The sequence below is a fragment of the Halyomorpha halys genome, unplaced genomic scaffold, assembly GCF_000696795.3.
Source record: "Halyomorpha halys isolate HHAL.00 unplaced genomic scaffold, Hhal_1.1 Scaffold100.1, whole genome shotgun sequence".
Classification (NCBI taxonomy): Eukaryota; Metazoa; Arthropoda; class Insecta; order Hemiptera; family Pentatomidae; genus Halyomorpha; species Halyomorpha halys.
Window position 1 is genome coordinate 1,957,133 of NW_027112088.1, and position 26,306 is coordinate 1,983,438.

Below are 26,306 nucleotides of genomic sequence, written 5' to 3' on the forward strand. Positions count from 1 at the left end.
ATAATAATAATGAATAAATAAAATGAATAATAATAATAATAAGTAAATAGAGGCAGTGTGACTGAATTAATTTTATATTTATTAAAAATTTATAAAAGAATGTCCTGCAGCAGTCTGGGCTTCAGTCTTTGGGTTGAGGTTGGGTTTCCCAGGTTGTACGTCACTGCTCCTTTAACCTGGGAGTGGAACTTCAGGGACCTTTATAGTGTATTACTTTCAAAACTCGAATTTAAATTTTGCCCGATAGGAATACTTTTGCAATATTTATTTCATATGTAGGTAAGTTAAATCAAAAAGTAGTATTTACACTTGGTTATTTAACTTTGTAAGTTATAGTATTTACAGTGACTAATAAGAGATTTTATTATATTAGCAAAATTTGTTTATGATCATAGGAGAGTAAATTCTAAATCCTTATCATCGACTGTGCTAAATTGCAGTTTATTGAGAATGAGATAAATATATTTGCCACATGTAAGAAAGTAATGTGAAAAACAACGTTTCTTTTGTTTCAAAAGATAACCTAAATTCTCAGTAGGACATGTCATGAGATGCACTGGAATATCTAATCGCTTTTAGAGGCAATATACTATTTGAGAAAAAAAAGATATAATATAGTTCTAATCAGCACTTTATCCAACCTCAATCCTAATAAAGACTGGTATAATTCATACTTTCACTTACTACTTCTTACTTTTTGGTCATTTTTACTTTTACTTACCTAGATGTGAAATATTTAGTAAGGTTGTAAGTATTGCGATCGTGTAAAATTTCAAATTCCAGTTTTCGACAGAAATAAACGTATTGAGTCCAAGTAACCAAGTCTCTTATAATGGTTTGTGTGAATGTGTTTGAACAGCATACCTTAAAAAAAAATTCTAACAAAACTGCTACATAATATAATATCAATATTATCTAAAACTGATGATTTTGATTCAACTAGGTATACCAATGTTAAATTAGATAATTTTTAATTATAGATATGTCTTATTTTTTTAATTCAAAATCCACAAAAGACAAAAAAAAATCTCCTATTATTATATAGTTCCTTAAAAATATCCATCTCAAATTCTTACTATTCATTATTTTGCTTGGGATAATTTACAATTTCAAATTTTAACTGGTAATAAAAAATGGATAATATAAAATCAGATTATCAACTTAAAGAGATAAGAGGAAAATGTTTTTCCAGGTTGGATAAACAGTTTCGAAGATAAGTATGGTGACATAGACGTATAATATATCGTTGGAAAGCCAAATATTTTAGAAATCAATAAAATTTAATAAAGAAAGTCATAGTATGTAATGACAAGAAAGACATAAATAAAAGTTCTTTTTTAACAAGAGTTTTAACTGTCGAGCGCATACGCTAGGATTTTTCTGATTTAGTGGCCTGATAACGTTTTTTTGTCACTATAGTTACTAAATAAATAAATTACTCCAAGGATTCTAAATATTTTCATTATTGATTCTATAATAAGTAAACATTTAATGAATGGTTAAGAAAAATTGTAATTTTTTTTTAATATGCTACACTTCTGTTTTTCTACTATAATTTCTATCTTGAAACCAGCTAGAATTAATTTAAAATCAAATTAGGCTAGTAAGCGAATTTTGTATGACAAGCGTAGCTTAATTCACTAATTAAACTGTGTATATTTAATTTGTATATAATTATAGTCATTGCTTATTTTAAAAAGTTAATTATTTTTTTATCTGTTTCAGGTAAGTTAGAAGACCCTCTATTATGGTTCCATAGTATTAACTGCAAAGAAGTATGTATTTTTAAATATTTTAATTAATATTGCAAGGGATTCATTACAACTGTTAGAGAGTTTGTAAAACGTGGTTCGACAGTAGAAAAAAATATATTAAAATAAAAAAGTGAATATTATTTAGTCCAGTACGGTTCTAATGACCCTACATAATAAGTAGAATTGCTGAACTAATATCTGATGCATTTGCAAACCAGCTCTTAGCGCTCATTGTTGTTCGGCCAAAATTTACACACTAAATGTCGCAACAAAAAAAGAAAATGCAAAATAATTCTACTGCGTTCCAAGCGCAACAAACATTTTGATCATTACTTGCAAAAGAACAAGGAAGTTATTATGGAAGATGACTTTAGAGGCCAACTTCGCCCACAATCTTCTTCTTCTTCGAATGGCGATGGAATGTAAATTTGTAAGGCAGAGGCTCTTAGACATTCTCTTGTGCTAACGTCATTTCATTGTAAGATAATACAATTCTTCCCGGATGTGGAAAAATTGTCATTTCAACCTTGGATAAGATGAGACATCAAAATATAGATTCTCATTTACAAATATTAACAAAGAGTCGGAAAATAATGTCAATTTTAAGGAATTCATAGATGAGAGCAAGGATTAATTGCTTTATTGATTGATCAAATCTAGGACGGGTAACATAAGTAAAAAATGGCCAACGTAGGTTGTGTTTTATACTCTGTATTAGATTTTAAAATGGAAATGATTCTTCCAACAAATTTTGTTCAAGGAAAAATTTATGAAGCATCCATAAATAGAATTTTTAAAATCATTAAAACTCCAAACCTAAATCTTTTCAGTAATATTTCTATACCACCACTGAAGTATGTGGAAAATGTAGAAATTATATGGCATGACATGGTAATACCTCTTACCCTATTTTAATATGAGATAAAGTCAATTTGTCAATTTGTCCACGTTAGGAAAAAAATAATAAATATATATTAAAAAGACATTTCATTTAGACATACCAAAGTTAAATTGAAAATTTTGATTGGTAAAATCTATTGGACGAGGTAAACTAAATTTTTTTTTTTTTTTTTGTTTATTTATTTGTTGATATTTACAACTGTATAAAAAAATACAACCAGTAAATTTGATCATAATGACATATGATATGATACCAGGATGTAGAGAAACTACCCAGTAGTAGAACTCTAAAACAGTTTACAATATAAGGTCACGAGGCCATCTTCTTTTCAGGCGCCTTGGAGGATTGCCAGGAATGGAAGAGGAAGCAAGGTTAGAAACGAGTGGGTTTGGGTGGTTAGGGAGTTTATTATGAAAGGAATAATATCGGGTTCGGCCTAGATCGGTTACATAAGGAACATTTAGGTAAACTAAAATTTAAAAAAACATTTTAATACATAAACTTTTAATTAACCAAAAAAATTTTATTTATGTGCAGTGAATACAATAATATCTGCTCCTGAAATATAAGTAATGTAAAAGTAAACAACTGACCATGGAAACAATTAAACATTTTGTAGACCGGCCGAACAGAACAACCGTATCGCACACCCATCCTCAGTTGGATGGTCTTATTTCTGTTATAACAAACAATTTGTTTATGCCTTTTTCGATATTACCATCTATCAAACTTTTCATGTTATATATATTTATTTCCAAAATCTTTGGCCGTAGAATTAACCGTAGGAAAATCTACGTCTATATTAGTACTTTTAAGCCCAGACTAGTGTTTTCAATCTTGAAAAATATTTCTCCTCTTTTCTCCTTCTGTTGATAATTGAATTCTTTCAAGTTATATATTTATCTAGTTTCCTTAATAATAAAAATGAGATATGGTATAATGAACAAAATTAAAGAAACTTTAAAAGAAGCCACTTTGAAAATTCAGCATTTCCACCTTGTCAAACTATTTCAATGCGGATAATACCTTGCCAAAATTATAAATTAATACAATTTAATTTTACATTGATAAACTGAGATTAATGAAAACCTTCGTTTTCGAGGAAAGCGTAAAAAAATGTGTAGTATCCCTTATAAAATATGGGTAATTATGATTCGATTTTATCGAGAACTTCGGATGTTAACAGCCTTAAATAAGTTATTCAGCTTTATATGACTTTCCGTTTTTGAGCAAGGCTGTTCAAATTCATACACACATTTTATTTTATTTATTTAAAAAATTACATCTAATATGATCGGACCAGATTACAACATTTATCGGTTGGTGCCAAAATGATAGACATAAGTAAAATTTAAATATTGGTCTAAAATGATACAATTAATATTTTAAATAGCGGCAACTAAAATGAAGAAAAAGTAAAAAATAAAATAATAATAATTAAAAAAATTAATGAAATAAAAAAAAAAAGAACAATAATAAATATAACTGAAAGGAATAATAAAGCTGCAAATTTACAATTAGTGAATTAATATAATAATGAGAATAAAACAAGATGATACAGAATATTATAAAAATAAGGATCCAATAATATCTATTACTAAGCACACACATACATTGTACACAAGATTGTAACATAGTAAATAAATTATACAGACCATTGGGCAAAAATTAGTTATTTGGACTCTTAAAACGTGTATTTCCATTGAAAACTCGAATTCGAAACTGTTCACTTCGCTTTGCTAAATATTTCATATATACCAAGTGAAAGTAAAAAGAGCATAGAGCACTTCCACACATTCGATAACAGCATTCCCAAAAGAGACGAACAAAACCTTAAAGCAAATATTGAATAATGCCTTGTGCAGATTCAGGGTTACTCAGTTGGAAAACGGCATTAAAGCAGTTTGAATAAAAATAACACGGTCTGATCGGGAGGGTGAAATAATGTCAGTAAGAGCGAATTGTATGTTACTTTCAAAGTACTCAATTGAAGCATACACTTGGAATCTTTACATAACAATGGCCTTACATAAAGGATTGTGTCGCAAGGGAACATCATGTTCTTGTAGTCTGCCAGCGAACTAGACCGATTCCCAGCTCGGCATAAACTTGTAGACGTTCATTGGTTCCTCCCAGATTAGAAAGGGTAAATAGTTCAGGTAGGATAAATAAAATTGGATAAGATTAGTTTCTTACTATAACGTTAATTATAATAAATAAAATATATTCCATAAAATAAATTTAAAATTTCTTTAAAAGAAATCATATTACTAAGAGATAAAATAGCTTATACATTTTATTTTTCTTTTTTTTTAATTACGAAATATTACTCAAACATACTGTCCACATATTATACTATTATTTTTCATAATTTCACAGAACAAAATGTGTAATCTTGATTGCTGTTAGAAAAATTCCCACTGACGATTATTACACACTTATGTTAATATATTACCAAACCCTAAAATTAAGGTGATAATGTAATTGTTTAATATTTATATATAATTATGCAATGTAGGCATATTGTTTTGGGCAACCACTTGACCTTGCTTTTATAATATATATGAGTAAATTAGGTCAAGCAAAGCAATAACGGAATTTCAAAGAAAATTTTAATTTTAAAACTACTAAAACTAAAAGTCCTCATACAAGACTGAAAAGACAGGAAACCTTATCGTCAATTCCGACTATTACAACATTTACTAGACAAACGGCCTACACTGCCAATCCATTACAAAAGACTGATCTACATCATGACTATTATAAGGATTATCTGGACATGCAGAGTTGAGCTATGGGGCTCCACTAAACCAACGAATTCCTCTCGAATCCAATCCTTACAGTCCAAAATCCTTCGTAAAATCCTTACTGCTCCTTCCTTTGTAACAAATTAAGTATCCATCAGGACATCAATGTCCCATATGTTGCAGATTTGGCCAGGACCAGATACCAATCCTTCCATGACAAACTTCCCAACCACCCAAACCAACTCGTTTCTAGCCTGGCTTCTCCTTCATTACCTAAGAATCCTCCTAGGCACCTGAAAAGAAGAAGGACTCGAGAACTTCTCCTCTAGAAATGTTCTTTGGAGTAGTTGTAAATATTTCATATTTGAGTGGCCCTCTTTCATTCTGGATTGATCATTTTGTCTATGGGTATTATTATAATTTGCGGTCATTTGTTCTATGATAATCGTAATTAATAGATTAATGTTAAAAAAAAATTAAAAATTCATGATTAACTATCTCATCAGAGGAGAAAGAATAAAAACTAGAGAAGAAAAATATAATGCATATTCAATACTTAAAATTCACATAATTAGGTTTAAAAAATGATAAAATAGCATGACTAGAACAATTATTTTTTTAAAACTAACTGCTTTTTCCTTTTAATATGATGGAATAATCTTCTCTACATTACATTTCACGCATAGTTAGTATATGAGTTTCCGCTTGGAACTGTTTCAAGATATACACATGTAAGAACTTTCTTTTCTGGTAACAACAAATCGAACATCTTGCCCAAAAAAACATAACGCACTGCCAACTACCAACTACATAGGTCTTTGCTTTCTCAAAATTTCTACTAGGATAGGTAGGTACTTCATTACCTATATATCTAGATTAAAGATTAAATTTCATTATTTGATCAATTTCTTTGTCATTTTACATTAGAATTTAAAGCATAAGCCATTTTTTAAACATACGTGTCAAGAAAAATAGTAAAGCTAAAGTAGTGGGTGAAATTTGTTAAAAATAAATACTATAACATTTTCACACTAATTCCCTCCCAACTTCCCTCCAAATATGGGCCAAATCAGACGAATCTTTTTTCAAAATGTAAGTGTGTCAAGAAAAATAGGTTTACGTATTCGTAAGCAAAAATACTGAACAGAATCTGGTAAAATTTATACGGGATCTACTAGGTCCCGCAACCGGGACCTACAACCCGCATAATTCCTAAAATTTCGTAAAAATCAGATTATTGCTTCGTTCGATTATAGCCAAACACAAATTTTTACCAAAGGTTGACTGACACCTTACCAACCAAATTTGTTCCTTGATGTCTAAAACGTAAAACAAGAGTGAAAAGTTTCGATTCTGGAGATGTAATTTTTTTTTTTTTCATTTTCTTTCTATCGGTAACAAAGCTTCCTAAACTTTACTACCGTAAGACAGACGGATTTTCTCTTGTCCTGATGAAAGCATCCTAGATTTAAAGCTAATTAAAACAAATTCCAATATATATTTAAGCAATAGTAGGTGCATTATCTTAGGTTTCTAACCCAAATTTATCTACAAGAGTTCGATTTTTGCCATATTGTATTTTTTTAAAGTCATTTTGAAGTTGATAGGTTGAGAATACCACTTGCTATAAAATATTTTCTTGATTTATGTGCAAAAAAAACTTGAATTACATATCACGATTTGCGAATAATCTTTATGTGATGGAAAAAAAACTGAGTTCTTTCTCGGACACAGCACCCCAAAAAACCTTTGTGATCAGCCAAAACTATGGAATCAAATTTCTGAAAGGTTTCTTTTATACATATGTATAATTAACAATAATTATTTATACCATTCTCTATTAAAAAAATTCTTAACAAGTTGTAAAGATAAAGTTTTTTTTTTTTATTATTTATTTATTTGTTGATATTTACAACTGTATAAAAAAAATACAACCAGTAAATTTGATCATAATGACATATGATATGATACAGGATGTAGAGAAACTACCCAGTAGTAAGAACTCTAAAACAGTTTACAATATAAGGTCACGAGGCCATCTTCTTTTCAGGCGCCTTGGAGGATAGCCAGGAATGGAAGAGGAAGCAAGGTTAGAAACGAGTGTGTTTGGGTGGTTAGGGAGTTTATTATGGAAGGAATAATAGCGATAAAGTTAAAAAAAATATATATATGGTATATTACTGATTTAAAAAAAAATTGAATAATATAATAAGATATAAAAGAGTCGGGAAATTTCATTTCTCCGTCTACTGCATCGTTTATATGCAAGGTATACATGGGATTCGGATCTAATCAAGGTTGGGAACACAAGAACACGCAGTGAAGTTCGCCCTTGGGGGAGAACAGGTGTTTGGATTAACTTCATGAGCTGCCGGGAAAGCCACTCACCTTGAGGTGACTGACCCTCCAAGTGAACCACTCCGGATCTTCGCTCGTCCAAACAGGAACAAGGAAAACGTAGAATCGTTATTACAAAAGAAACACTTCGAGAATACAAAATAACAAGAGAAAGAAGGAAAAAAAATCGGAAAATTTGAATTTTTTTTTCTAACAGGCAGTAACTTGAAACAACTTGCAAAATCAAGCCTCATCTTGACAATAAAAATTGTTGCTTATTGTACAAAGCAACTAATTAGTTTAATAAAATAACTAAATTTTAGGCCTATTTTTATGTTTTGAATTTAGGTCTTGGGTCTCGAAAGAGTACTATAACGTAATAATTTCATCAAGTGGTTGGTAATAAACCACTTACTTCGGTTCTTCCTTAGGATCTAACTGCTAATTTGAAGTGCTATGAAGTCTGTAATTAACCATACCGCCTGGCGAAATTATTATTTTATGGCAAATTTTCACTAAGAGGCACTAATAAAATGAATTAGCTAAGAGTTTTAGAGCCTCCGGAAATGAGATTCCATGTTAAGTGTCCTAGGATCTAATGTTTACAATTATTTTCAGATGCACGCTTAATGGTCTGGTTTTTTTGTATCGGACTCCTGTACTAACCCTTAAAAAGTGAAAAAAGGCGAGGAGGTCAACAAATCCACCTCAAGGCAATAAAGCAAAAGAAAAAGAAAGTTGTAAGAACATTCCAGAGCTGCCAGAAAGTAGACCGCCTTCGAGAGAACTTGGCACTTATAGGACTTAGTTTGAAAGTGCCGCGTGGGAGGGCTTCGTGACGGCCCTCGTTTATTCAGAACAAAGGATTTCCTTCATCCTTATCAGGCCTCTTTCCGGTCCCTTATCTCTTCTGCTTTCTCTGCTCCCTTGATCCGGGATCGATACCGGTCAGCTTCCATGTAGTCATGTTGCCACTTTCTTCCTGTGTAGCACAAGCCTAGGACAGAGCACCAATCACATAACCCTCCTCCTTGAAGGTCATTCGGGCTTGTTAATGGCCGTCGGGTACAAGAATGATCTGTAACGCAGCAGGTACAGCTACAGGTTAGGTAACCGCGCAAATAAAACGCCTATGTAACAGTTTACACGGCTCCTTATCGAAGGGACTTTATAACAGGTGAGAGCAAGTGTTAACTAATTGACCGATAGTATTAGAGATATCGAGTTTATTAGCAAGATTAGGCGGTTACGGTGCACAATTAATTCAGTAAAATATATTAAAATTAGATATAGACTAATGTTCCTTGTCCGAACACGTAATCAGTCCAGCTTGTATCCATTAAATGCAACCCCGATTAACAAATAAAATTCATGCAATTATGCATTTCACTTGACGAGCACTCGAAATCCTTCAAACGTATCTTAATACTTATAGTAGAAGCATAAATAATTCATTCACTCTGCCCTGCTTAGTAGGAGCTAGTATTAAGGAAAAGTAATTTCAAGTACAATTACTTTCCACAAACTGTAATTTGAAACTGTGGAAATAAAATTACAATTTTGATTAGTAATAACAACTACTTGATGAACCAGTGTAATAGTAATAATGGTCCGAAATTACAATTACTAGTTGAACCAAAGTAATTCCAATCACTAATTACAGTGAAATGCGATTGCAATTACTTCTTGCCTAACACTGGCAAGAACGCAGTATCTTACTAAAGAAAAATGTTAAATGTTGTTATATTCCTAATTAGTAAACCAATTGTGCTAAATATTTTAAGATTTTAATTTTACATTATTGTATTGTTTTTTTATTTTTAATTGTTTTCATTTATTATATTTTGTTTCTAATTGATTTTAGAAGATTAATATTTTAACTTTTTAAGACATCCAAGTTAAGAAAAGTATTATATTTACTGTTCTATGATAAATTTAAACTAAAAAGTACAGTACTTACTAAACAAAAACTCCAACAGTTTCTGAATTTGTAATAAGTAAATAAGTTGCTACGACCCAATTTTTAAAAAACATTTTTATATTTAATTTTTAATTTTAATAAGATTGTACTCTATTTAAGAAGATTTAAACTTTAACATTTTAAGTCATCTAAATGATGAAAATTATTGTATTCATTGTTCTATTTTTAAAATTTTAAAATAAAGAAGTACAGTATCTTATTAAACAAAAAAGTTGTTGAATTTCTAGTAAGTTAAACAAATTGCTACGACTAAATATTTAAGATTATTAATAATAATATCATTATATGTTTAAACCCTTAATTACTATATTTTATTTTTATTAAAATTTTATTTTATGACAGAAGACTTGTATTTTAAAATTTAAAATAAGAAAATTATAACATTTACTGTTTCTCGAGAAACTTAAACTAAAAAATTACAGTCGAACCCTGTTTAACCGATGTTAAAAATAATAAAATAAATTAAGTGCTGAAAATATTAAATCCGTAAAACAAAGTGACTCATTATGTGATTACAACTAAAAACTGAAATAACGTTTGTATACTTAAATTAAAACATTTATCTAAATATATGTTTGTTCTACATTATACTAAACTGGACCAAGAAATTTAACCTCATCATGCATTAATATACTTATGAATCATATATTAATTTTTGTAGATCACATTTTCATTTGTTCCTGACATATGAAGTATATATTTTTCTTTACTAAAGTCCTGATTTCTGGATTCACCGCTTAACTAGTCAAGTCTAGGTCTAGATTAGGGAGTCTACTGTAATAAGAAACATTGATGTAAATGACCATTTGGAAGATACTGCATTCTAAGAAGAGTATCGTTATCAATATTTACCCTATAACTATATTTTTTCCAGAAAACGCTGAGTTATAACATATTTACGTTCTTAAATGAAAAGCATACAAACATTTGCGTCAGAGTAAAGCCAATTACCACCCAAAAATACTGATTCTTATTACAAAAACCTTCGTATACCATCTATCATTTAATAAATAAGGATTTTGGAGCGGATTGCTCAGTGGTAAGGTACTGCACTACTAACTCCAAGGACCAGGGTATGAATCCGGCTGTGGAGGATAATTATTTTCTGTTTAAATGTAGCCATGAGTCAGCCCTGTGAGTTCGGAAGCCCTCTGATACACTCAGCCTCATGAAGTGGGTGGCTTTAACTAGGTGAAAATCCGACAGTCAAGCCTGAGCAAATCACCTCCTTGCACAACCGCTGGTCTAGTAACAGTCCTCCCTTACAAAGTACTGAACCATTGGCCCTTTATGGGTTGTACCGGTACAGATTTATTTCTTTTAAAAACAGCTTTGCAATATCCAGATCAACCAGCAGCTATAAGAAAACTACTAAAGTGTCGAGATACCAAATCAAAATAACTGATTCGACGACTACAATTAAAATCTTGTAAATCGTTTGTACGTATAAATTACATCATTTGTCAATTTTTTTCTTGTAAATTAGTTTAATAAATTTAACTAAGCAATTATTAATAAACATATCACTCATATATTAAGTTTTGTATATGAGTATGAGTATGAGTTAAATTAATATTTGAGTTTTTTTATACCCCACATATTATCCAGGACACCTGAAAGGCGATTTCTCGGTGTAATCGGGGTTCTACTATACAAAATTACCAACAAACAATTCTATTATTTGATTCATGGGGAATAAAAGACATTTTGAAACTTACCTGGCTTCGAACCGGCTGCATCCTCAGGTAGTAGAAAGAGATCTGAAAAATAGCAAAATATACCCAGTGAATTTTAGCATTACAGTAAACACAATCATGACATACATAAAAAAAAATTATGAAACAACGTTTTTAAATATTTATGAAAATATAAAAAAGGGCTTTCAAATTAAAGACATGTAAAACTGTGATCTCAAATTGTAACAGCGGGTGAAGTATCCGTGTGTTGTTCACGATGGGAGATCAATGAAATATTGTAAATATGAATGAAAATATATTCCTTAGATTCTGGAGTGTTGTTTTTTTTTAAATTTGATTGAAATAGAAACTTTAAGAAAACTACGAGACCATCGAAAATTTCGTGTATTTTCATTATTGACAGATATGTAAAGTCTGATTTTCATGGTTGTTTTTTTTCTTCTTGAGAAAAAAATGGTTACAAATAATAATTTGTAATAATTTTCTTCTTGAGAAAAAAATGGTTACAAATAATAATTTGTAATCATATTTTTCTTTTTGTATTGTTTTCATTTTAATTTTATGATGGTTACATTTTTTTGTTCTTCACCCTAAAAAAGGTCTCTAATTTAGGCCGAAACGTTGGCTCAATAAAATAAGTGTTCTTCACTTCTGACTGCGACTTCAGACCATTTTCTTTTCATATTATTCAACGACCAGAAATAAGAAAATAATCGTAAATTTCTCTTTGTCAAAAAGGAATATAGGCGTTTATGCTTCGGCAATTAATTACTTTCATCAGATGCATTATTATATGAAGTATTGTATACTCCTACCCGCGGCAGAGCCAAGAGTAGTCTAAAATATTGAGGCAATATATAGCTTATATTAGTCAGCTTATCAAGAATAATAGACAGCATAGGACAATGAAACTTCAGATGGAAACCGGGTGGTTGTTCTATATTATGAACCGGACAAGACTATTACTCTGTAAAAAACATTGAGTCACGAATTCAACATCATGTAAAACTGTTGACTTAAACGCAGAGAAATTACTTTCAACATAAAACCTAAGTTTGAAATTGGATGTCAAAGTTCATTGCCGATCTCAAGAAAATAATTCTTAATGTATGAAATAACCCGTATTTCTAAAGATTATTCGCATACATAGATACACAACAACATTATTAATTATTAAAAAATATTTTTGTAATATACCCAATTTACAGTAGATTTTCAATAATTCATTGCCTTAAATAACCGGTTTTTTGAAAAACATTTATAAACAAAAAAAGTTCAGTAGTTATTTATAAAAGTCACATTTAAAGTATCTTGAAGCGTAAAACAACAAATTTTGAATGATGTTAATTTTTGTTTACATCAAAATAGTACATATTTCTTTTTTTTTTTTTACAAGAATATTGGTACTCTTGGGTGATAGTATAACCGAGCAATATTTAAAAAGCACCTGAAATTAAAAACGGCTTCAAACCCTCCACTCCCGCTCTCCTGGAATCCGTACTTATCTTCCTTTTCCAACAATTATAGCGAGTAGGCTGGTCGATGTATGACATGTCACAATCTCACAAGAGCAGATAACAACACAAAAAAAAAGGCAATCCTTCTAGACAGGACCTGCCCCACTAATATCCCAGCGAGAGACTGTCCTTTATCACTAATCAAATAATTCTTAATTCAATATATATTTCTTATTTCAAGAAGCCCTACAGTGCGGCTTATAGTTTGTTGAGACCTTCTAAACTCTTGATAGTTTGAAATATTTTAGAAACATACGGTTACACCCACACCATTATAGTCAATGAGCGAGATCATTATGAGTTCTCTGGTGCACTTCACTGTTAGCCGATCACGCTGCAAGAGAAGCACTCGCGCTTCCTGGGCGGGGTAAAGCAATTTTAACTCCATCAGAAATGAGCAAACCTCTTGGAAAGGAAGTAAAAGATAAATGGCAATCTTTGTGGAATAAAAGCCCAATGAGCAAATTAAAAATTATTAAAAAGGACGTCAAGCCCTGAGGAACCTCCAGTCGCAAATGCCGTAGAGAGGAGGTTGTACTGACCAGGCTGAGAATAGGTCACACGAGGCTCACCCACTCCTATCTTATTTCAAAAGAAACGCCTCCGAACTGCCAGTATTGCAACAACAATCTGACACTAAGCTATATTTTCCAACAATGCCAATATTTCACACCACACCTCAATAGCTTAGGACTAAACCAAGATATTTCAAAAACCCTCGGAGACGATGATAAAACAATAGAGTTAGTGTTTCAGTTTCTAAAATCACAACATTTACTGGCAAAAATATAACATTGAACGGAAGAAAAAAAAACAATAATAATAAAATAAATAAAATTAAACGAATATAAGGAAAATTAAATAAAATATAAATGGCACTGATGACTAATGAAGTTTGGCGCAACTAAATAAAAAAACAAACAACCCTTCTCTCTGCAGCTGGTCTATTTCGATTACTAATACTTTCGGCCATTTCCAGTACCTCTAGTACTCTGCTTTCCTAGTTCTGAATCCACATTCAAACAAAAATATTTCTAGCACTTTGAACATACAGGATTGCCAAGAAAGTTCAGTGTCCAACTGTACATTTCAATTATGATAAAAAAAAATCTTTATCAACTAACACTCGATTTTGTTACAATTTCGTAAACAATCATTTATTGTTTGTTTTTTTTAAACTTTTCTCTTGTCTACTGTACTTTAATATCTTCCAAAAATGATATTTCGCGAGATCTAGTAATACATTAGAGAAAAAATAAATAAATAAAATATGATAAAAAAATAACCTGTTTATTAAGAACATTCTATATATTTAAATATTAGTAGTTTTATTATAATTGAGAAGGTTTCAATGCTTATTAATCGTAGGAGTTTTCTCTGAACACTGATTGAGTTGGTGTAATAAATACTGCCCTGTGCCTAATAGTACCAACTCATGTTTTCAACTGTATAATTCCCTTGATCAGAAAATTCAGCAATATTGTCATTCTCCGTAAACTCAAAACTCTTGAAAAAAAGAGTGTCAATCGAGTTTTGAACACCTATATCTAATGTATTTTATATCCGAAATAAAATTGACTAAAATAAAATCTATAAATTTTTAAAAATCAATTGTTAATAACTCAGTTTATTGGGACCATCATCGTTCGCTCCTTCCTCTGGAAGATTCCTGCCCGATGACTACCCACCCTAATACACCATATCTCCCGATGACCAGTTAATGAAAGGATTCCCCGTTGGGCGGCCTTGCCCCCGCCCTGAACTATCACGACAGCGCCTAAGGTCAAGGCCCCTCTGATGTCCTGCTTAGTGCTTTCATCATGTGCGCCCTTCGTTCGGCTCCCCCTTGCGGATTTCTCCATCCTATCCTGTGTACCTGTTCCGCCCCATCATTCCAAGACTATACATCATCTGCGTCACGTTGTCCCTGGCAGACTGTCACGTTGTAATCGCAGTAAAGTGATACCGATTGTGAGACCACGAAGGAATGTTTACATTGAATGTATGAATCAGGCATAACAGTTTATTTCCCTCTATTCCCTTCTATGCTTACTCTATGGGGTATTTATACATCTTACCAATTCATTTAATCAATTCAAGATTAATTAAACTTTTTTTTAGCACATTAATGACTCACCGAATCTCATTTGATCAATATACTTTGCAAGATTATAGTTTACATCTTTTACACCAAAAAGGGAATAATATTAAATCTAACTTTAATTAAGTAGGAAAAAACAAATGCAATAAATATTGAAAATGAAAATATTTCTCCATAATTTCACTCACTCCACTAAATTCTGTTCGCAAAACACGTTCTAATCTTCTTGACCTTTATTGATATTTATCCATTATTTTCAGAAATGATAAGTTACTTCATTTTACTAACTTTCATTAATATATTTTGAATAAATTATAAGCAATAAATTAGTTGAACAACCATAAAAATAAAATTTTAAGATGAGAAGATGGTAGGGGTTGCGGTCAGTAAAAAACACAAACAAGAGAACTTATTAAATAGTGCCAACGTTTCGGCCAGAGTTTTTAGCCTTCATCAGGGCTAAGAACAAAGAGCAAGATAACAAACAATGAATACTAAAAAAAAATTAAAAAGAGAAAATATAAACAGCCACGAGTAAATAATTATACAGAATGAAAATTAGTAAAAATAAAGTGATAAAAAAAGTGGAAAATAAAACGTTTAATTAAATATATAAGCAGAATAACATAATCAAGGAAAGAAAACTTTAAAATTATATAATGAAATAAAACGAAGAAATATCAATATAGTAATTCAATAATAATTAGAAATTAAAATTATAGGGAAAAAATTAAATAAAAGAAAATATATGTAAATGATGAAATATATAAGCATAGTAGTATTCTAGTATTATACTATATATACTATAAACTTATAGCCCTGATGAAGGCTAGAAACTCTGGCCGAAACGTTGGCACTATTTAATAAGTTCTCTCAACTTCTGTTTTTACTGACCATCTTCTCATCATATATATTATCTAAGATCTCTCATAATTAAAATTTTAAGAGTTTGTTATATTAACTTCAGCGTTTTAAATTATAGTATTTAGGTCCAGAAATAGTCTTAACCTATTAAAGATATGGCTTGTTGCGTTAGCGGATGCATTTTAGTAAAACATTTGTCTGAAATTTTAAATTTAATAAATTAAAACATTAATTATGGTTGTGGTTGTACTATTTAGTTTTTAATGTATTTATTATACTCTTAATATATTTATTTATTTTAATATGTGGACCTGTTGATTTGTGTGTTTAAACTTATTTATCCATTAAAGTGTTTCTTTTAACCAGCTTTTTATTATATTTTCCTTTGAATCTATGTATTAGTTTTTTTCTGGTATAATGTATTTATTTGTTTGTATTTTGGTAAACTGGTCTACTGCTGTGACTATTATTATTGGTTCAATCTCACATTGCCATCTAATAGTGAATTTGTTTAAGTTGTTGGTCACTAGAGAGGATCTGAGAGGGTGAATTGGGGAGAGTGAATTTGTCGATCAGGTGAAATAAAAATTGTGAAATGGAGGGAACAAGAAAGGTAAAGAAAAAAGGAATGAATTGAAATGTTTGTATTTAGTGTATAGACTGGAATTTATTGTAAAAGGAAACTGGGGAAAAAACTGTTTTCTTCCTATTTTACTATATCATGTAATTAAATGTAATTTATATATGTCCGATCAAGGATTGATTAGTATGCTGTGTGAAGTAGCCACCTGATGTATTTGGGCAGCATAGATAAATAAAGTATTTCTCTCTCTTTATTTTGGCTCTGACAGTGTCTGAATTGAAAAAATAAAGGTTTTGTAATCAAATTAGTCACTGCTTGTTTAAGCATACAGTTAGTATATGTAACACTTTTTTTTTTATAAAATGAAATAAATAACTTAATTTATAAGTTGTCAGGTTTCGATTTAGAACCTAAAAAAAGAAATACATTTCTGAATCCACCCTAATTTTGTATGGCGCTTTTAAAATTTCATTAGTACTCCAACGGCGTATAAATCATATTTCAAATCAGCCGTAATGCGTTCAGATTTTAAACAAGACTTTAGTTTCCGCATGAATATTCATACATGACACTAAAAACCTGCCAGACATGGGAATACATAATGATGAGATTTCTCCTACAACAAAAAATTATCTTTTTGAACGAAAAGATTTTAAAAGATGGATATCACTAAATCAAGGACAGGTGAGCATTAGTAACTTAATCATCTTACGTTTCTCGCAAGAAAAAAAATATTATATATAAGTATAAAAAGGAATGGAAAAAACAAATATGTCCCCAATTAAGGAAATCGACACGATCGATATCTGTGACGGCAATTAAGTACCGGGAACGGGCGCCATTTATCTCCCCATCTGACTATATAAAGCAGAATTAAAGCCTCGCTTTGCAAATGAAGTCCCTAACTCAGATATTCTTACTCCTCCCTCTCTGAAAACTTTCAAAGAATTTTCACATCTCTAATATATCGAGAAAAATATGTAAGGATTTCTCACTCTCACTGACATCCTACGAGTCGATAGAATTTTGTTTTAAATGTTTTGGATTTTCTAAGTATTTATTTTTTCTTTAATTACTGAAAAAGAGCCACATAAAAGAATAAGTTATAACTCTAAACTTAAGGTGGAGATAGAGATTGTTTTTTTTTTAAGTAAAGATAATAAAAAATCTACATCTACATCTACTTATTTAACTATCTATTTTTTAATCGTGGAAGTAAACCACTAAGTATTTAATTAACCCAAATTATTTAGCAACTGAAACAAAAGAAAAAAATTAAATATTGGTTTTTAGTGCCTTAAAAACTTGCGAGATGAAAATAAGACCGTTAGGTTTTTATAAATATTTGTATATTTCAAAAGTTTGGAACCGCAGGTTTGATGATAAAAACTAATAGTATTAGTTCTTATATACAAGTATGCAAACTACAAAGTACTAACACTTGTGCATTTTTATTGATAAAGGAGGGAAAAAAGTTATTATATTTTATTTTTTATTTATTTATTTAACGTAATTTACAACTGTACAAATAATAAATAGAATAAGTAAATCTGTGGAATGTTTCATTGGAAAGGAACCACCCGTTAGTGGTACTTCAAGCATTAATTTAAATTAGAAGGTCCCGTGGCCATCGTCTTTTCAGCCGCCTCGGAGGATTATCAGGGATTGTTAAGGAAGAGAGATTAAGAACTAACGAGTTTGGAATGTAAAGACGCATATCTATTTAGGACCAAATCTGCAACGAATAGGATGTTAAGGTCTTGATGGGAAAGTCATTGTGGATGAGTTTATTTGTAACGTAATAAGGAGCGTCAAGGATTTTACGTAAGGTTTTGGGTTGTAAGGATTGGATGCGGGAGGAATTTGATGGTTTGGTAGAGCCCTAGAGCCTAATTCCATGTGTCCAAATTGGTCTGATTATCATAGTGTATAATAATTTTTTGTAGTGAATGAGATGTTTACAGCCTTTGTCAAGAAGGTGTTGTAGGAGGGTAGAGGTTTACGACGGAGAGTGAAGGTGATCTGGTGGGATTTGTCAGGATTTATTTTGAATCTAAAGGTAGAAAATTATAAAAAATATATATATATACATATATATGTAAAAGTACAAGTCAGCAAAATAAATTAAAGAAATTGTATCAAGTAATAACTAAACTACTATTAATATTCATTTGTGCGTACTTTATTATGAAACAAAATTCAGGTTTGTGGTATAAAAACTGGGCCGAGTTAACATCTGCACATTTAAAATATAATATATCCTTACTAATTTTTGTTTTCATTTGTTAAGCAATGTTAATTATGTAAGTAAAACTACGGACATGTTAAATAAATAGTGACTACATATTTTTAGGCAATGTGAGTTATTTTTTATTTTATGAAAACCAATAATTATTTAGAATAATATGCAAACAATTTAATTTTTTTAAGACCAAAGTCATTAACATTAGCAAGACACAACATCGGTAGTTCGAAACATACAGAGTAAAACTTAGCGGATCAAGAGATCTAACAGTTAGTTTTTCAGGGACGGACAACGAGCATAGTTTATCTGGAGATTTTTCGTTAAAAACACTCATTTCTTTACTGTTTAAAATAGCAGAATATAGTTATTTATACTAAAATATACTATACAATATTTATTAGTATGTACACTAAAAGGTGTAATATTCTATTTAACAAAACATGTGTACGATGAGCGCATACAACTTTTAACTCTCTACATTGAGTTTAAATTAATCTTCGCTCATTTCAGTAGCTATAACTATTACTTTATTATTCACTGGGGCAACACTTTCCTGTACTGATTTCTCCAAATGATCTATTCAATCGAACTAACTCCAATTTCAACAGTTTTCAAAAAAGTAAAATTGATACTTTTTCTGGATGCAAAATTTTGATATTTTTCTTTAACAAAATTATGGTATAAACATAACCGTTAACTAAATATTACACTCTGTTCTTAACCATTGAGTGCAAAATTGTTATAGAATCATTATTTAAAAGACCAATTAAAATTAAAAAACTAACTTTTTAATAAGTATGGTGTTAAAAATCTTTATCAGACTGGCGAAATGAAAAATAAAGACCACTTCAAATGCGCGCGCACAGTTAAATTTCTGTTAGAACTTTTATTTATGCATTTATCTTCATTCTCCATGTGTTATAACTATAGTATTTATGAAGATATATTTTTTCGTATTTCCTAAATTTAATAACCAAATTTTTTCATAATTTATATTTATTCGTTTCTTCTCACTAGTTACAATGTGCGATAGTTAAGTACTTCAAACAAGTAAAATAGAAGATACTTTAGAGCAAGCCATTTTGAAAATACGGCGTTTTGAACCCATCCAGGCTATTTCAATGAGGAAAAAACATAGCTCATACAAAATATCATTTGATTTTCAATCGATACCCTGAGTTTAATCAAAATCGTTAATGCCATTTTTGAGGAAATCTATTACATAGTGTGTTCTTTCGGTTAGCCGATTTTATAGAAAAAGTGAGTAATAGATATATAACCTCCTCAAATATGAAATTTCCAATATATACATTATGTTTTTAAGCTTAGCTTTTCACTGACAAACACTGCAATTTGTAAAACAAGGTTATTTGGAGCCAGGGGACGTCAAAAAAAGTATTTCCGTCGACAACTTGAATTCGAAATTTTACACGATCGAAGTATTACTTGTTCGTATTATATATTTCATACATAACGGTTGAAAGTGAAAAGGCCTCCGTGATATTAAGTATTATCACTCCTATAAGAAGGGTGGATAACCGATCAGTATTAAATAAGGGCAATAAGGAAATCCTTAAGGACTTCTAAATGTATTTTTATCTTAAAAAGTAAAGAAGCTATCCTACTCAATCTAATTGGCATTCCATTGGTAACTGTTTTGAAAGTATCCCCCACGATTCCCTACCAGTTTTACGATCTTAGGCCATTCCCCCGATCCATCAGGACAACGAGGACGACCCTGTTGCATCAACCGTCACCGTGCATACAAAGCAGCCGATAAACAAGGACTGTCCACATTATTGTGCAATTGTTGGCTAGGACCGTCCCTTACCTAATCTCCAAGACGAAAGTAGCCTCAACATCACCCGCGAATTTCTTTCGCGATAACTGCAGAGGCCGCTGCGTGGGAGTGGAAGAGGGAACAATGCTATTAGATATTCAATCGCTATCTGGCACTTTCTTCTAGCCCGGAGAGGACAGGGATAGATAACATTGAAATATCCCAACGTCGGACGTTTATTGAGGATAATTTATGTGGTTGTATCCTCTTGTTTTCTCCTCTGCTCTCTCGCTCGCTGCAACCCCTCCCCTCTCCGTGCAATTAGTAGAGGAGTCTGGGATCTGGGAGTCACTCTTTAAATAGAGAAGGAAGGTCATGAGAGACACAGTTCAGAAAGCGCGGCTAATAATATGTTCATAGAGGCTGATATTACATGGATAACTATATACTAAACCACCAATGAAGAACGTTGTATTTCTTACAACGTTGTAGAATAAATACAGTTTTTAATACATTTTTAAAAATTGAAAAATTATTAGTTGGTGACGGTCAAGTAAGCAGAAAAAAAAGAAGAAAAAAATACGTTCCGCATTACCTTGCTGGGCTTTATGGGGGCTGAATACGAACAAGATAAAAACACTGCACAATATGATAAAAATGTAAGAATATACCTATAAAGTTGTAAAAAAGATAATATATAAAAAAAATTGATATAGAAAGGGAATGAAGGTAACCAAAAAAAGTATAAACATAAATGAATACTACCCAACAGGTCAGTAATGAGTGATATAATTGCAAATGTATCAATGGAGTAATGAATTGTGAAATAATAACAAATTGTTTTAACTTATAAATGTTTATTATTTTGAATAAAAAATCCTGTTGTAATATTTATTGCTCCATATAAAGTTGTATAAAAAAAAAAATAGAATTCCTATCTTAGTCTTATCATATTTTACGATGTTTGTATTTTGTTCTCATTTAGTCCTGCAAACTGGACTGGAACGTTGGTTCCTTACAAACGAAATTCTAAACAATAAAAATAGCACCTTCTTTGTATCGTCACACAGACCATCGAAACTACAATTCATTTTTAAAAATAATAAAGAAAATAATTTTTTTTAAGGAAACTATTAGAAGCAATTATAATAATCGAGAATCTAAAGAATGTAATCAAATAAAAAATTAGCATTATGAAATTTCGAGATGAAAATAACAAATATTCACTCTGTTCCTGCTAAGAATACAATTTAACAAATGATTACGAAGCCGTTTTGATATGAATGCTTTTGGAAAAAATCGGGCGTTCTTGGCGTTTTGCGATTCGATCTCGAGCCAATGTTTTCTGTTAACTCATGTAGTTATTCATCAAATTGTTCAATAGTTTATATCTATTGATCTTTTATTATTCCAAACATTAAGAACAGACTTATTGAACGAGGATAAAACCCATATGATATTGAACACTGATTTTTCTCAAAATCAGAAAATTATAATAAATTAAAGTAGTAAAATCCGTTTGAGAAATTCTTAATAAAAGTTTAAAACGGATTCTCTAAAGTAACATTTTCGGTTTTAACCTAAAAGTTGCTGTAACATACCAGACATATATTGTAACATACCAGACTGCCCTAAATATGTCAGTTTCCTACCACTTTTCGTTTATGAATAAGTCTATTCACGCTAAAATCATTTCGCAAGACTTGGTTATTTGGACTTGGTGTACATCAAAATTTCCTATTGCAATGCATCCCCTTACTATATATATGTACATAAAGTGAAAGTGAAAACATATAAAAAATCATTTTAAAAGAAAACTCTTAAAAGCAAAAACAATAATTCAGAATCTAAATAATGCAATTAATTAGTGTAATTTATGCTAAACTCCTAAATAAGCTGAACAAACAATTAACAACTTCTCCATTTCAAAAAATAAAAATAGGTGGTGTAGAGGAAAAAGTTATACCCACATTGTTGTTTTTTTTGTTGCTTTTTAAATAAGGTTTAATAAGGAAATTTAATATTGTTTTAAACTTATTCTATAAATCAAAGAAATAAACATTAGTTTAATTTACATTTCATAATAGTTTATGTTTTTTAATTAAATTTTCTTTATAAAATAATTCTTATAAATAATAATAAGTTCTTATTATTGTATATAAAAACACTTAGGCATATTGTGGTTCAGAATTTTGTGTTCCATTTACTAATCATTTTGATGTGTGTAATAATAAGAATAATAAGCCGTAATAAACCGAATATCCTTCCCTTAGAGATCCAAGAAAAAATAAGCGGAACTTATTGATGTCGGTATCCCCAACGATAATAATACAAGCTTCACTGTGGGAGATAAATTGAGGTCATACAGGAACTGGCGATAGAGTTGAAGGTAATATATATATCATTTGGAAGGTAGTACCACTACTCTAATCATAATATCAACCAATGGTCTTAACAGTCGGTTCTCTTTGACACAGGAGGTACAGTGCGAATATTTTTAAATACTTGAAGAAAAAAAAGATAAACAAACAAAAATATGAAAGTGGTTGGACTCCTGGTCCCCCACCTCAGATACTCAACCCGTATAACAATAAATTATACAAAAATATTAGACATAACATCGTTAACTCAACGTTAATTAGAAGGAGATAGTCAGGGGTGCGATCAAGATAAGCAAAAATAGTTTTCAACTGTTATTAATGGTCAGTGTTTCGCCCCGAACCGCAGGTGTTCAAGGCTGTTATGATTCGTTGAAGTGTACGCTAATGAATTAGTGATGTTCAAATTTTAAATTATTTTGTTTATCATGCCTACAAATCCGACCATTTCCTTTCTAAAAAAAATATATTCTTTAGATGGGCCGAATGCCACAACATTTCGTCAAGAAAAGGAAGAAATCACATAAGTCCAAACTGGTTCTGTTTAGAGTTAAATTATTTTGTTAAATTTATATTACATAAGTAACTGTTATTTTTCCCTAGGTACTGTTTCACTTGCTAGAACAGCTTAAACAAAACCTCATTATAATAAAAATTTAACCTTTTATTTTCCTTTGAGAAGTTGAGATTAGTTAGTCTACCCTTATTCTGCTAATGGTGTGATTTACCTCAACTTACTTCAGTTCGCCTTAATCCATTAATTATGAGATTTGTCATCCCTCTTATTTATTTTTTTTTACCTCCAATAGTGAGGTAGAAAAATGGAATAATTCAAAATTAAAGAAGAATCAGTTATTTTCGCGAGAAATGGCGCCCAAAATGATCAGTTTGCATGACTAGTTAGTGAAGGACGAAATGCAATTATCATCATCGTTCAGCTGATTCGACATAAACAACTAACAGAAGGTTGGCCCAAAATTGATTTTTAATGGCTAATGCTATGAGGAGAAGAAATTAAGCCTGATCCGGGATCATATTACCTTCTTTTTTTTAAATAAATTTTTTATACTTGAAAACAATCTACATGAAACCACCTTACAGATAGATAATCGTAATCATAAAGTGAAAGCATTTATTTTATTGTTTTATTGATCTTTGAAATAATTATTGGTTTTTTGAACAAATTATCATTAAAAAATATTTAATCGACCACCGGTTTTACAAAGAAAATTGAAAATAAAAACAGAATATTGGAACTTTTCACTTTTAACTAGAGATTTGAGCATTTTTGGAAAATTAATATTCTATGTGGAACTATAGCACATAAAATTTTCTACAAAATGAGTATATTTTATTGCATTTTTTACCTATTAATTATGCGCTTAAAAAAATTAAGTTTTCGGTTCTCTGAGAAAAATTTTCTTCTAACTGTCTAGTTGTGGCCATGTATCATCTTCATATGCCTACTACTAATATTTTAAAAATTTCAGGTATGCCTAAGTCAAACCGCATAACAGTAAAGATGAATTTTTTCATAGGAAATAGTTAAGTGGCCTTTCTTAAGTGCGCTCTAGCAACATCTAAGTTTAGTGAAAAACAGAATGTAATGTGCGCATTTTGTATTCTTTAATTTCTTCATTTCAATTTTAATTAATAAATAAATCTTCCATAAATACTCAGTTTTGTAGCTTAAAGTGGAAAAAATGAAATGATTCCAATTTTTTCATTTTTTATTTTGTAGTGAAGCTGAAGCTGCCCAAGTAGCAAACCTAAAATTCTAATTTAAAACTTCCAAAAAATTATATAGAATTTATAATTTTTTTTCTTCTGAAAACACCGTAACCTCAGATGACTTTAGTTCAGATATAACTAATTAACCTTCTAAAGAATTCTGTAGGCGCGGAATCTTTGAAGAAAGAGCGTTAAATAATTTTCTGGATCTAAATACATGTTGAAAATTCGACTGGAGTAAAAGAAATTTTGAAATAATTTCACAATGAATTTTTTTTTACCGGTTCTAGGAATACAAATTAGGTTTTTCTTCAGGACGCGAGTGTGTTAGTTAACCTGATAACATAAACAGTAGGAAGGATTAACATCGTTAACTAACAGGTTTTATGGTACCCTGTCGTTCTAGGTTTCGGATTCTACGGCATTTTCCAATAGCTGTTTGGACGTTTCACCGTATACCCAAATCAACTGTTCTTAACACACAATGTCTACTATGAATTTCATTTGGGTAATTTATGCTTAAACTTCAGATGGAAAATTATAAAAAATAAAGAAACTATAATAAATCAATCCATGTGTTCTTGTTTTTTTTTTTTTTTACAAAAATAAAAATTGATGTATGCATAAACATTCAGAACTCCTTTAGTTCATATAGTTTTTGTGGTTATGTCTTATTTTACGCTATATGACTTGGTGACTAATAGAAATACAAAAATAAATATTTCTCTATGGTGTCATTACAGATATCCTTTAACATCTCAACCCAATCCATACGTTAAAAAAATATCTGTTCATTATTACACACTGGTATGTAGTTGTAGTAGCTACTAAAATTGTTTATGGATTTCATCGCCCAGTGACCTGTAACATTGGTGTCAAATCTCAAAACAATTCGCGTGGTATCGTAAGAGAAATGTTGTGGACGACAAGCACCGGACAGAATGACTTTTTTATTATGAAACTTATATAATTATTATAATTAACGCATACATATAAACGTATTAATAAATTTTATAATCGTATACATGTTTAAAAAGGTTTTAATTTTTTTTAAAATTTATTTATTGATATTTACAACTGTACATAAATACATCAAGTAAATTTGAGGAAATCATGATGGTATGGTACAAGCATGTAGAGAAACTACCCATTGGTAGCACTCTAAAAACATTTTTACAACATAAGGTCTCGAGGGCATCTTCTTTTCAGGCGCCTCGGAGGATTGTCCGGAATAAAAAAGGAAGCAAGATTAGAAACTAATGGGTTTGAGTGGTTAGGGAGTTTGTATTGGAAGGATTGATATCTGGTTCGGGATAGATCGGTTACAAATGGAACATTAAGGTCTTTGTGGAGGATTTTATTTGTGACAATGTAGGAAGCATTTAGGATTTTAGGAAGGATTTTGGATTGTAAGGATTGGATACGAGAGGAATTCTAAGGTTTAGTGGAGCCCCAAAGCTCAACTCCGTATGTCCAGATAGGCCTTATAATTGTCATGTAAATCAGTCTTTTGTAATTAATTGGAAGTTTGGACCGTTTGTCTAATAAGTGCTGTAATAGTCGAAATCGACGTGCAGTTTCCTCTCTTTTCAGTCTTGTTTGAGGATTCCAGGTTAGTCGTTTGTCCAGATGTAGGGTTTTAATTTTAATTTTCTTTATCGATTAAACGTTCATTATTAAAAATTTATAT

At 30.5% G+C, this 26,306-nt stretch overlaps 1 protein-coding gene across 3 annotated transcripts in view; it reads left to right on the forward strand.

Annotated features, from left to right (window-relative positions):
- LOC106677504 (atrial natriuretic peptide-converting enzyme) overlaps nucleotides 1-26,306 on the forward strand; it is a 284,835-nt gene that overhangs the window by 205,971 nt on the left and 52,558 nt on the right. The gene's annotated exons all lie outside the window — the stretch shown is intronic.